We start from the raw sequence: 14,258 nt of genomic DNA on the forward strand, positions 1-14,258 counted from the left end.
GATAGGTAGTAAGATTTTCCAGACTATAACACCACAGGATTTAGAAAGTATACACTTCCCCTAAATACACTGGGGATACACAGCAATAAAACTGACTGGGATTACTTTCAGAGCTATTATCACCTAGATAAACCCATTTTAATATTACTGCAGTTAAATTCTTTGACATGTTAAGAAGGCATAAAAGATTCAGATGGAAAGATACCTGCTGCCCTTTCTTTGCAATTTAAGTTCTTCAGTCTCATGCTTTTGTTATATTCATTATCTTAATAAAGTGACAGTGATTACAGAAGTAATAAAATTATTATACACAATCTTAATTACTGTTCAACATATCAGTCTCTCTATGTGCATATAGGATTATATTTCCATACTCTACTTGTTATTACAGATGCTTCATGAATTGGTATGTACACAATGTAAAATTAACAAGATATTAGATTAGATTAAAAGATTTACCTTCCTGCAGGTTTGTTAAGGCAATGATTAGATAATGATAATTAGTCTTTATTTATCACATATACATACATATATATATATATATATATATGCACAGTGAAATTTTATTTCTTTGCATATGAGCGCAGGGTCAGCCATGATACAGTGCCCCTGGAGCAGAGAGGGTCAAGGGCCCAACAGTGGCTTGGCAGTGCCAAGGCTTGAACCCCGACCTTCCATTCAGTAACCCAGAACCTTAACCCTCAAGCCACCACTGCCCCGGGTAAGGTGAGGTAAGCACTATTAAGTATGGAGCCCATTACAGGTTGCTAGACAGGTTTTTAAGTTTCCTAAAAAAAAATAAAAAAAATAAAAAATTGTGATTTTAGTGATGTATTGGCATTGCAAAATCACCAGTTGTTTTGTTTTGGGGTTGTTTTTTTTTTGTTTGTTTGTTTTGGGTTTTTTTTAGTTGGTATAACTACGACAGCCATCTTTGCATCATGGCACGGAAACCAAATAGGCCTTAGGTCCTAGCTCCGTGTAACAAAAACTGATCTCTAGAGCACATTACAAGTACATGTACATATATAAACATTTTGCACATTCTTGTTCCTTAGACTTATAGCTTAAGTCCAAATGTAATGTCCAAGATTGCTCACAGTTTCATTTTTAGGGTCAATTTATAATGGAAAGGGTTCGAGTGTCAGTTTAAATTTTTTAGGTGGTACCTATGTAAGTAGAATATAATGCAGAAAATTTCAGATTTGAGACTTTTCTTTTTTAAATGGAGCGTGTCATGTCACGGCAAACCAGCGACTCCATTTCCCAGAATGCACCATGAACTACAAATATGACCGAAGACAACTACAACTCCCAAGCGCACACAGACACGGTCACCATCTCCAGAGTTCCAATTAGATACACTTGCTACCAATTACACTCCTAATCACACCACACTACTTAAGAGACTCTCTCACACAGCCATTGTGAAGTATATGCTCAGTTGCTCTTTGTCTCTGTCATTAGCAAGCATTTATCTCGTGTTGCTACTCGGGTTTTCGACTTTGTTATTCCCCTCGACTGTGATTCTCTGCCTTTACTAGTTTGGATGGTATGCATCATCTTTTGACCTTCACTTTTCTGTTGTTTTTTTTTTATTTCTGTCTAACCCTGTGGATTTGTCTTCTGATTAAATAACGATACCTGCATTTGCTTCCGTCTGTGTCTCCATTACATGACAGGGCAACAAAATGCAACTGTTTAAAACCATTTTCCTCACTTTTGGGTTGAGTATCTCTGGGGGTGGAGGACCAGATACGAACTGAAATATTCACAGAAATAAACCATCTATAGTAGGGTTCTGCTGTAAAAATTGAGAGTTTGAGATTGAATGTAAACTCTGTAGGACAGTGGTTATTGAGGGCCAGATTCGAAGAACCAGCCTGATCTATCATGTTGGTACAGGTGTACAGTTGTTATGCGTATATGGATTGACTGTGTTGAGTTCTGTGTTTTACAAATGAACAGTGCCATAAATAGAGCTGTGTTGATGTTTTTCCTGTGATCCTGTGTAAAAGCAGTAAGCGACAACAGCTCAGAAGTTGGACATCCAAGTTGGTGGTAGATCTCCAGGAACAGGGTTGGGGACCACTGTTCCAAACAGACCTGTGTTAGGTTGATAGCGTATGAGGAACATTTAAGCTCTTTAACCACGTCTTAAATAAGCAAAACACTCAAACCATATAAAGTACTAAACAAACCCAGCTAACTAAAAGTAAAGTAGCCAGCTGTTTTGCTTAGCTTATAATAAACAATGATCTGGCCTGACTAGGTGTATTTTTCTGAATATGGCACTGAAGTTTGTAACACATTTCTGTAGGATGCTTTTGTATTGAAATTGCTGCGCTTTGCTACATCTCACATGAAATGTAGCACATACGCCTAATAAGATCCCTAGAGCTCTATTTTTATGCTGGTGCTGGAATAACTTCAGCATGCTGCTAATTTAGGTGAGCGTAAGTCAATTTGTTTCCGTTTGTTCTCACCTATCATTTTCTTCGTTGGAAAGGAATGTGGTGATGTGGGTGGAGCAGCGCAACAAGGGATGTGGCATGTGAACTTACAATAATATATACACTGTCATGTGATGCTCACAAATAGTATGCTGTGATAATGTATCAACTTACATTGTGCAATAAACAGATCAAATATTGATGTATAATCTAATGTGAAATGGAACTGTGTATGATTACGATAATGTTCAGTCCTGTGTGTGTGTTTATTTTTTAAAGGGGGGGGGGGGGGGGGGGGTTGAGCTTGTGCTATGATCATGAGAAACAGGGGCCCTAGTGTCACACCAACCTTCTGGATGTTTCAATAAAATTCAAACACCAGCTGTGGAACTGCAGAGACTACAGTTTAAAATCACATAGTATTAGCACTAGTAACGAGCATAGACAAACAAAGGAGTATGTATACACTGCCTAATGAGATATAATAAAGCTAATGATGTGGAACAGCTGGTAACAATGATAAGGGAGATTGGACAGGGCAGAGCAGGAGAAACAGCGAGCTTGCAGGCAGCATTCACAACAGCTGAAAGCCACGTTGAATCTTCGTGTTAAGTTTAGAAATGCAGAATTAAGAGTGGACCAGAAGTAATATGGATCAGCCTTTTCTTTAAGTCTTTCCACTCTGTGACTGAGTGGACCCTTCTTGTCACTGATGGATGCTGCAGTATCCTCTCATATCCCTCTTGGAGTCGTCAGGAAACAGCCTGCATGTAATCACAGTAAAGATCTTACCACCCTGAGTAAATGCTCTGATATAGTGAGTGGCACTTAAAAAAACAAGAATAGACAAACCACAGTTAAAAAAGGCTTACATGAAAAGGCTAAAAGGAAAAATGCCTTACGTCATCAGCAGTCGCTGTGGAAACAGAAAAAACACGGCTCACCACCTCTCACACTCACGGCTGTGAGTGTGTATGCATATGTGTTCCTGTACTCTCTAACATTGATGATAATGTGCAGGAGAGTGTGCATGACTCACCCTTTCTCGCTAGTGGTGAAAGTGGAAATTCAGGTGCTCCGGTGAGACGAGATTAAAGCACACACTGCCATCAAACACCTATAATGCAGGTGCGGTGAACAAGACCAAATGCTCTACAATAGCACTGCATACACATTCACACAAAACACAAGCTATCGTACATAGATTTATAGATAAACACACCTCAGCTTTCTGCTGCAAAGTTCCAAATTCAAAATGAAAGTTTGCTCTACTGGAATAATGTTTTCTTTCCAGTAATATGACACACAATAAGCACATGACGTGAAAATGACAGAACACTATAAACAACAAAGTCTTGTTTTCTCTTAAATGTTCTTTGACCTGGGAAATTTGCTGAAGTTCCCAGAATCCATCAGAGAGTTCTTAGGCCAGACACGAACCTAATTGTAATGGAGGTATTTTTTTCTCTAAAGGATTTTTTGATGGGTTGCTCTGTCTCCGGGGGGTCAGCGGGAGATGCAAGGACATATGGGAGAGAGAAAGGGGGAGATGTCTTGAGGCAGATGTGCCACGACCGCTGTGCTGCAAAAGGTTGACGTTTTCTTATCGTAGGAGATGTAATGGCAGGCAGTAATACATGGTCAGTTTAAGTTTCGTGAGTTAAGTGTACACTGACATTATCATGTGAAGCTGGAAGATGTGGGTGAAGCCGAAGTTCAGTTGACTGCGTCACAGGACGGCAGAGTGTGTTCGAGAATGGCTGACGGCACAGGAGAGAGTTGCTGGAGCAGCGAGTTTTATACAGAAGTGTTGTTCCTGATGTCATTCTGAATTTAAGCAGTTTTGAGAAGTCCGCTGTGTTTTCCAGTCATACACAAACTGTTCCATACACTGCAAGACATTGTTTTCTTCTTGGGAGTCACTTAAGTGCTCTCGTCAGTGCGCGAGTGCATGTTGGTGAACAAGAAGTCAGTTTTGCGAGAAGTGACAATTTCCTTTTTTATTTCGGTGATTTTTTTGGAGAGACTAATGATCGCTTATGATCAAATTTTGCTTTTGAGAAACTTTTTTATTTTGCCTGAGTTGAGCACTATCTAGGCGTGTCTCATGCGCAGTGGGGCCTAGTTGCACCGTTTGTTCCAGAAAGCTCTCAAAGTCTTCCCTTGCCGTACTAAAGTTTCACCTGTTGCTTTGTTTACTAAACCCTGCCATACAGATGACATCTCTTCACTGGTCCATTTCAGTTCTCTATTATTCAATGGGACTCATCCCTCGTCGAAAGTCATCTCTCATTGAAAGTCATCACGCAAGCCATCTTCGCTACAAACTGATGCACTCAATCTCATGTACACTCATACTCTGACAGTATAGAGTGGTAAACGCACTGAACATTCAGCTGGTATGGTGAACATGGAGTGAGTTTCATGTGAAGACTGATGTAACAAAGGGTGTTGATTCACAAGAGTCATTTGAACTGACTTATTGTATTAAGCATTGAATCAATCGAATTCATTAAGTTATTAGAGTCTTTGGTACGACTAAAAATCTCATTTGGTTGTTTATATGAACCAATTACCTCTTTTGAAAATGGAACTTGGTGTAAATTCATATTGTGAGGGTGGCTTTCGGGGTTTGAACACTGTTGAACACTGTTAAACATTTGAAGGTTCATTGAGCCTCAGGACAGAATACCGGAACGTTTTTTTTTTTAAAATATTTTCCTTTTTTTTTTTCCAATCCATTTAAAGTAAAACCAACTAAAAATTCAACCTAAAACAGAAAAAAAAATATCTGGTTATCTATTCGTCAGTTGTCTTTTAAACTTACCTTGGGGTAAGGGCATCTAACTTACCTAATTAGGTCTGTAGAGGGTGGGGTAAATGAGTCTAGACTGCGGTAGAACCTCATAACGCATATATTACACACTTCAGGAAGCCACCGTGTTAAATACTTACCTACCTGAAGCCAACTTTCTAATTCCTACATTAAAAAATAAAATAGGGTAAGAAAACTACACACACACACTTTTGTGCGTACTGAGACTAGGATCTTTCCGCTTTTTAGCCTTCCAAGGTAACCTTATATATTCCCTTACTGGGCAGGGCCTAACCCCCTGTTATACAATTTTATAAACAGCAAGACATGTTTCTGATAGAACTAACAAATCCCAGGAGGAACAGATGGAGAAGGCAAATGAGGGGAAAACAGGCAATTATTGAGTCTGATGGGGGAAAGAAGCTAAAGATGGCTGTGGATCAAGACAGGGGATCTGCGGATACTTGGTAAAAGCTCATGGCCTTGTTGAGGGTGTACAGTATCATTGATAAAAAAGCAGAGTTTTAACTTGACTTCATCATTTAACTTTGGCTTGCTTGTTAGACGTTTAGACCCAGATTGTCAAGAAGTATTCTCAAAAGCACCACAAAAACACTCATTCTGTTGTCTTCAGTAAGTACTTTATCCTAGTCAAGGATGCACTAGGCCAGCGGTTCTTAACCTTTTTGCAAGTCTGACCCAATTTTAAGAATGTTTCGCAACCACTGCCAATGTCAGGAGGTGAGGTGGTCCAGTTGTGGCTACAAACTATCTATGACCATGAGTCTAGTTCTATACTTGTTCTTCAGGTACACCAGCAATAAAAAAAACAGCCTTACAGAGATAGAGCGATGTGAATTGGAGAGGTATATTTTTTAATGCCATGTCACTCAGTTCTCTGTATTTGGCGTGCACAGATATCCAACAATCCACCAGTGGCTTTTCTGTGAACCTCTGTGTACAATCATTTAAAATAAAAGTTTTCCCGCCACTCCCTGCTACCACTTTGCGACCCCCAGGAGGTCATGATCCCCAGGTTAAGAACCACTGTACTGGAGCCAGGGGCACTGTGTGAAAAACAGAAATACGTCCTGGATGGCATACGTTTCCATTTTAGGTCTTCACACAAACAATGCTAGGGGCAATTTTGAGTAGTCAATTCACCTACAGGCATGGTTTTGGGAGGTGGGAGGAAACTAGAGCACTTGCAGCAAACCCATGCAGACACAGGAAGAACATACAAAACTCCAAACAGGCAGTAATCTGAGCTCAGGATCAAACTGTGGACCCTGGAGCTATAAAGCAACAACGCTACCCACTGCACCAACATACCAGCCTTAAGATATCTTACTTAAATAAGGCACATCATTATCTGGTGGAAAGTAGGGTAGATTTTAGTATTCAAAGTGGTAAATTAAAGGAGTGTGGTTTTGAACAACTACACACAAATTCCACTAACAAAATATTCAACAATAGCCTGCAACTAACAAAACCTGTAACCCTCTGTAGAAATTTAACCCCTTATGCACTATGCACATTCAATCTCTCCCTCACTCTACCTTTTCTCTTTCTGTCTCACCAGTATTGAGTGAAATCTTGAACTCAAGCAGTAGTACACCAAATGAATGCAAGAAAGTTGAATAAAAGAGCATAAAAAATGGGAGAAAAAGAAGAAGTTCAAAAAAAAAATCGCTAATCAGGACAGGGACGGGCAGAAATCTCAAAGAGACAAGCACCATGGTGCGAGTCAATTACATTTATCACATGCCAGACCGCATGCCAGCGAAATGAGCCCAAATTATGTAAATAAAATGCAGATTACAAACATACCAATCAAAGACTATAACTGCATGAATTATTGTTCTGGATCCTAACAGATAGCTTCCTCAGCTCTGCATGCCGTCATGCTGTATTTATCTACAGAGGTGCAGGCTTAATTGCTCTTGCTGCTTGTGGGTGTTGGCAGCTATATAAATAAACATACTGGAATTAATGGAAATGCCATAGCATATAAATGCTGCTTTATTAGATCAGGGAAGTTATACACAGTTTTATGAAGCTGAAAGTAAAAGATCCATGTCTAAATGGCCATAATCTCATCTGATTCATTAGAAACTACAAAAAAAACTGTTTATAGAAAATGCCTGAAGAATATTTTAACAGGTACAAGGAGTCCCTTTCCATTTGCCTGTTTTTATGCAAATTAAACATTTGCATATATAAAAAAAAAGCTGACTGAAAATAATAGATTGTTTTTTTAATTGGGGGACATCATGTTGCCCTCTTAAACTATTTAGTGGAATAAAACAGAAATATACAACACATGGAAATGTGGATGTCCGTATTTTGCTCTTGTATTATGTTCAGTCTGTGTCCAAAAACCGAGTGAGACAGTAGATGGTCTTAAAATGTTACACTTTGGCTGTGTATTCATTTTTATGTACTTTTTTTATTTAGTTTTGAGTACTTAGTTTTCTTTACGTTTTAACAAAGGGCAAATAAAATACAAACGATCAGATATAATCAGATATATCAAAGTATAATCAATACACCAAAGGGGGGGGGGGGCTTGGGGTCACTCAGAGACCCATATCTATCTCTAATCAAAGCCTAAGTCTTGAGAATGTTTATCAAGTCAGTGAAAAATAAAGCATTTCATTAGGACATCACCAGGTTAAAAAAATAATAATAATAAATAAATAAAATTTACATAATCTAAATAATCTAGAGACACATATTTAAGAATAATCCCATTCCACATCTTAAAGGTTGGAGCTTTGTTCGAAATCCACTGAAAACTTGTACATTTTCTGGCACAAAAAGTAAGGATATTAACGAGCTTCGTCTTGTGTACAGTAACAACTAAAGGATAAGATATTCCTAGTAAATAATGTGCAGGGTCCAGAACCAAGGAGACCTCCAATATCTTGTTCATCTCTTCAGTAACTTTACACCAGAACCTTTGAATCTCATGACAAAACCAGAAGCAGTGGGTAAGATTTCCTATTTCTATCTTGTATTTAGAACACAGAGGATGGAGGTCAGCCGTAAACCTATTGCGTTGGGCAAGAGATATATGCACTCGGTGAAGAATTTTAAGCATAGACAGAATATTAGAAAAATGACTTATAGATGCATCTGACCAAGTCTCAATAAGCTGTTCTTCAAGGTTTGATGAACTAACATCAGATAGAAGTGAAGTGTCCTTCTGAATAAATTTCCTTAAGTGTAGGAAGTCAAAGAAATACCATCCAGATCATATTTTTGAGAGATCTGACCAAAGGACATAAGAGTAGGGCCATCAAAAAGGCCCTTCAAATTAGTGAGACCTTTAGAAACCCAATATTGAAATCACATATCGATCATGCCTGGAGGGAAATCTGGGTTTTTGCATATTGAGCTAAAGACTGATGTTACGGATGACCTGCCCTCAATTCGTCGCATGGTTTTCCATGCACTTACTGTGTTCAGAGTAATGGGATTTGTACACATGGTTTGATCCTTCTTAAATATTTTAAGAAAAAGCTAATTTTTGAGTGAGATCTGTAATTGGGTGGATTCTATATCAAGCCAAAGTGAGTCTGGGTCCTCAGCTATCCATATTTGTATATCGCAGGTGGGTGCTAAGCTGATATGTTTTAATATCTGGGACCCCCCCCATATCACCTGGAAGATGTAATATACTCATTCGAACATGGGGCCTGTTCTTTGCACACATGAATGAACTAAACCATCTGTCCACTTCTTTCACCGTTTTCTGTGAGAAGAGTATAGGAATCATCTGAATTGTATACAATAATCTAGGTAACACATTCATTTTTAAAAGGCCAATATGCCCTGTCCAAGAAATAGGAAGCATATTCTATCTTTCCAAAAACAAGTTTGATAAGACTGAGAAGAGGAGTAAAATTTAAATTAAACATCCCCAGATATACAAAACCTGACGGAGACCACATAAATGGAAAGGGCATTAAGGATGTATAAGCGCCTTCCAAACAACCCAATGGCATGGCCTCAGATTTACCAAAATTAATCTTATAAACAGAAAAAAATGCTAAATTCTGTAACAACATCAATAAGAGTACTTGTTGAAACATGTGGCCTGGTTAAGAAAAAAAGAATGTCATCTGCATAAAGAGTAATTTTATCTTGCCTATTGGCTACATTAAACCCATGTATTTCAGGATTAGTCCTGATTGCTTCGGCCAGAGGCTCAATTATTAACACAAACAAAAGGAGCGAGAGTGGACAACCCTGACGCATTCCCCTATTAATCTGAAAACTGTTAGAGCACAGACCATTTGTTATAACAGGTGCTAACGGGTTAGTGTATAATAATTTGACCAAATTAATGAAATTATCGCCCAACCCAAATTTTGACAATGTATAAAAAAAAAAGGTAAGGCCGTTTGACACGATCAAACATTTTTTCTGCATGCATAGAAATCAGACGGCTGTCCACTGTAAGCTTCTGTGAGAGATGAAGGACATTTAGCTATGCATATTATTAGGAGAATTACGACTTCTAATAAAGCCTGTTTGATCATTATTAATAAGATGGGGTAATAAGTCTTTTAACCTAGTCGCAAGAATTTTATACAAGACCTTAAAGTCAGTGTTTAAAAGAGATATTGGCTTGTATGAGGTGCAATCTTCAGGTGATTTCCCTTTTTTTTTTAATAATAAAGCAATATTTGCTTCCCAAAGATTGGGTGGGAAGGTCCCTTTTTCCAGGAAATAATTAAACATTTCTAGGAACAGGTCATCTAAGATTTCCCTAAATTCTTTATTTTAAAAAATTAGTTACCCAAACCATCCTGTCCTGGGGTTTTGCCCATCTGCAATCCCTTAATGACTGACAATACTTCCTCTTTTGAGATAGGATTATTAAGGGCTGTTTGTTGTTCAGCATTTAAAGAAGGAAAATTTATTTAAGCAAAGAAAACATCCATAAGATTTGTTGATCCTCGCGAAGTCTCAGATTTATATAAATTTTCAAAAATCTTTACAAAACTATTATTAATAATTGAAGTATTAGAGGAGGGATGCCCTAACAGGCCTTTTATTGACTAAATTGTGTGTGTTTGTCTTTTTCTTAATAATGTGTGCTAGATATTTCCCTGTCTTGTCGCAATGTTCATAAAGCCTTTGTTTGGCAAATCTAATCATCTTCTCAGCCTATCCCATAAATAACTTAAAGATGAACATAAAGCAATAATTTCTTTCAGTCTATCTGAATTTTGATTGAGTGTATTCAGCTACCGTTCTTTTAATTTTAGCCTCCAAAATGACTCTCTGTTCTGCCTGTTTTCTCTAATTATTAAATGTATAAGAGATTATCAAGCCCCTTGAAAAGGCTTTTATCATTTCCCACAAAAGAGATTTATCACCTGTAGAAGGGCCATTAATAGTAAGAAATACCTGAAATTTGGAGACAAAATAAGAAGTAAAAGCACTATCCTTCAAAATAAAAGGGTTAAGTCGCCAATGCTTAGTTTGAACTAAATGATCACGGGGCTTCAAATCCAAAAAAACAGGTGCATGGTCTAAAATGCTGATAGTACCAATTGAGCTGCCTTCTATGGAGTGCAGTATTTGTTTAGGGGCAAAAAATAACAATCTATTCTTGCATGGCAAGAATGCTGTTTAGAGAAAAAGGTCAATTCTTTATCAGCTGGATGTTGAACTCGCCATACATCCACAAAGGCAAAATCCTTGCAAAATGAACTTATAAATTTAGCTTGAAAAGAGGGGGCTGAAGTGCCAGTGGGCAACTTGTCTATAAGAGGATTCAAATGATAATTAAAATCTCCACCCACTAATGAGTAGTCCACTTTACATTCTAGCAGCTTAGCAAACGCAATAGTTAGAACATCATATGGATGACCAAGGGGAGGGGGTGGGGGGTGCATATCCATAATAGCTATTTCTTCTCCAAACATTACCCCCTTCACAATCACAAATCGCCATCTCTGTCTTGAATACAATTTGTCATCTAAAACGACAGTGATTTCTTGAACAAGATGGCTACTCCTCGACTGCTTGATGAAAAAGATGAGAAGAAAACATTACCAAAACCCAGCTGTTGTAGCTTAAAGGTGTTCCTTATCATCGAGATGGGTCTCTTGTAACAGAGCTATCCACTTTCTCTTTTGTTAAGAATGTGAGAATTGATTTCCTCTTCACAGGTGTATGAATCCCATTGACATTCCAGGAGCATATCTTAAGAGTACCTACTGACATCTTTGACTATAACAGGAATAAATAAAAAGCACATCAAAAATATCCTTTATAAAACAACGCATCCCAAATACATCTAGAGTAAACTGAAAAGGAATAATAATAGAAAAACAAAACATAGAACACAGAACTATAATACAAAAAAAAGTGTATACCGCACTAGAGTACGAGTCCAGCATTACACAGAATTAGTTCAATAACACAACCCAGTGTGTACGAGGATCCTGAATGACAAAAGATCAGTCCAAGTGACGCAAACACTCAGGCTTCACTCACATCCACTGTGTGCAAAAAAAAGGAGCATAATGTACAATACATAATGTTCAAGGAAAAGGGGTGAAAAAACATGAACATATCATGTACTGAGTTATGATGGCAATGTTGTGCATAATCACATGTTCTAAAGTTTTTCTTTCAGGTAGACTTGGATATTTCACTCAATGACAGCAATTAGCTGTCCACCTCCGATGGGTCAGCAAACACCTTAATGGCTCCTTGATACAGCACTTTGAGAAGGGCAGGGTAAATCTGAGCATATGTTATGCTTATGGCCCTCATTTTTTTTCTTGACACCGTCAAACCTCTTGTGTTTACATAGGACGGCTGCAGAAAAACATTAGTGCTTGATCACCTAAATCTCTTGCCATGGTGACAACACGCTCTTTATCCGAATAGTTATGAAATCTCAATACATTATTGTATTGTATAAACATTGCAGCACACCATTGGGGTGGCTGTAGCTCAGGTGGTAGAGCGGGTTGTCCACTAATTGTAGGGTTGGCGATTCGATTCCCGGCCCACATGACTCCACATACCGAAGTGTCCCTGGGCAAGACGCTGAACCCCAAGTTGCTCCCAATGGCAAGTTAGCGCCTTGCATTGCAGCTCTGCTACCATTGGTGTGTGAGTGTGTGTGTGTGTGTGTGTGTGTGTGTGTGTGTGTGTGTGTGTGAATGGGTGAATGAGACACAGTGTAAAGTGCTTCGGATAAAAGCACTATATAAGTGTAGACCATTTACCATTTATCTCACCGGTATACAGAAATCCTGCATGGGGATATTGAGACGTTGATTTAACAGGCCCAGTGGGAACACGATGTGTCCTTTCAATCTTTAGTCACGTTGTTTTCATTGATACTAATAATAATTATTTATATAATATTTCAATGGAAACAGGGTGACTGAAGATTGAAAGGGTACATGCCTTTCAATCTTCAATCACCCTGTTTTCATTGAAATATTTAAGAACATTCGGAAGCCAGGATTCTAAAAACTTTTCAGGGCGATCACCCTCAATTTTCTCAGGAAGCCCAATAATGCATACATTTTTCCTTCTCCCTCTGTTCTCCAAGTTATTGAGATGCTCTGCCAGCTCACAGGTGCGTTTCTCCAGTGTCTTCAATTTGCTTTGGCTGTGGAAATAGCATCCTCTACAGCTGATATGCAATGCTCAACTTCGGCAATCCGTTTCTCGTGGCTATCGAATCTTTCGCTAAACTGTTGCAACATTTGAGAGAGTGGAATTAACTTTTCATTGATTACTTTCAAAATATTGTCTGTAATTTTGGTGATCGCTAAACGAAGAGTGGAATCAAACAGATTGTTAGCATCTGGGCTAGTTCAGGCACTATCCTCGGCCGGCTGAGTAGACTCAGATTCCGGTTTGCTAGAGTTTTTGGTGTTCCTTTGAGGCATACTGTTCGGTTGTCTCAGAAAATGTGTGTCTATACTCATAGCAAATTAAACCTCCCGCCGTAATTAAACTGACATTTTCTCCTTTTGAAAATAATAAAGAAACTGAATACATTGAGCTGTAGCATCTGCAAAACACGACCGCCCTCTAAGCTGCCTTCTTGAACCCTCCCACTGTGTTTTAATTTAACACATGCACAAATAAGATGTTCGTCACAAAGCAAAGGCGGGTCTGTATTATCACAATATAATTGAAATCTATCCATAATGCCTCTGTGGATGATGGGCTGTGTGTGTTTGCCATGTGACTGAGTGGACTCACTGATGGGTACTGCAGTCTCATCTCATGGCTGTCTCACAATCTTGAGGGAAAATCTGGAGTTCACAAAAAGGAAAAGGAAAGAGAGAGAGAGAGAGAGAGAGAGAGAGAGAGAGAGAGAGATGGTTTCACTGTCAAACTGCCAAATGTGATCATTAATAATTATTGTGAGGGAGAAGGAAAAAAGCCATGAAATCTATCATAAAATCAAACTCACACAAATTGTCCACTGGAATACAAGTGGACACCCTTCAACCCTGCATTCTTATTCTTTTAATGTGCATACCCAGACCCATATCTGGCAATTTTGCAGCCAGTTTGTCTCCACAATTCACTCACACACACATTTAAGGCAAGGGGACATTCAGGCCTTCAGAGCCTCATATGACTTATATCATTAGCAGGGCTACTCTTGCGTGACATTTTATCACAGGCATTTGTACATGCATTGGGGCAAGAGCACAGTGGTCATTTCATTCCAATTTTGGGCTAACATGCATAGACCTCGAGGTCTTCAGTGCAATCAGTAATCAGCAATAAGGGATGCAAGGAGCAAGGAAATATGAGCACAAATCACAATAATAATAATAATAATAACAATACTTTTTTGTAGATAAAATTAAACCTTCTTAACCACTAAAGTAGCTTATGGAGGCAACAGAATACATGCATCATTCGTTCTTTTCATATTCAATTATGAACCAAATATCAGAAAATGGAAAAATGGCTTGTTATTTTAT

The sequence above is a fragment of the Ictalurus punctatus genome, chromosome 10 (genome assembly GCF_001660625.3).
Source record: "Ictalurus punctatus breed USDA103 chromosome 10, Coco_2.0, whole genome shotgun sequence".
NCBI classification, from domain to species: domain Eukaryota; kingdom Metazoa; phylum Chordata; class Actinopteri; order Siluriformes; family Ictaluridae; genus Ictalurus; species Ictalurus punctatus.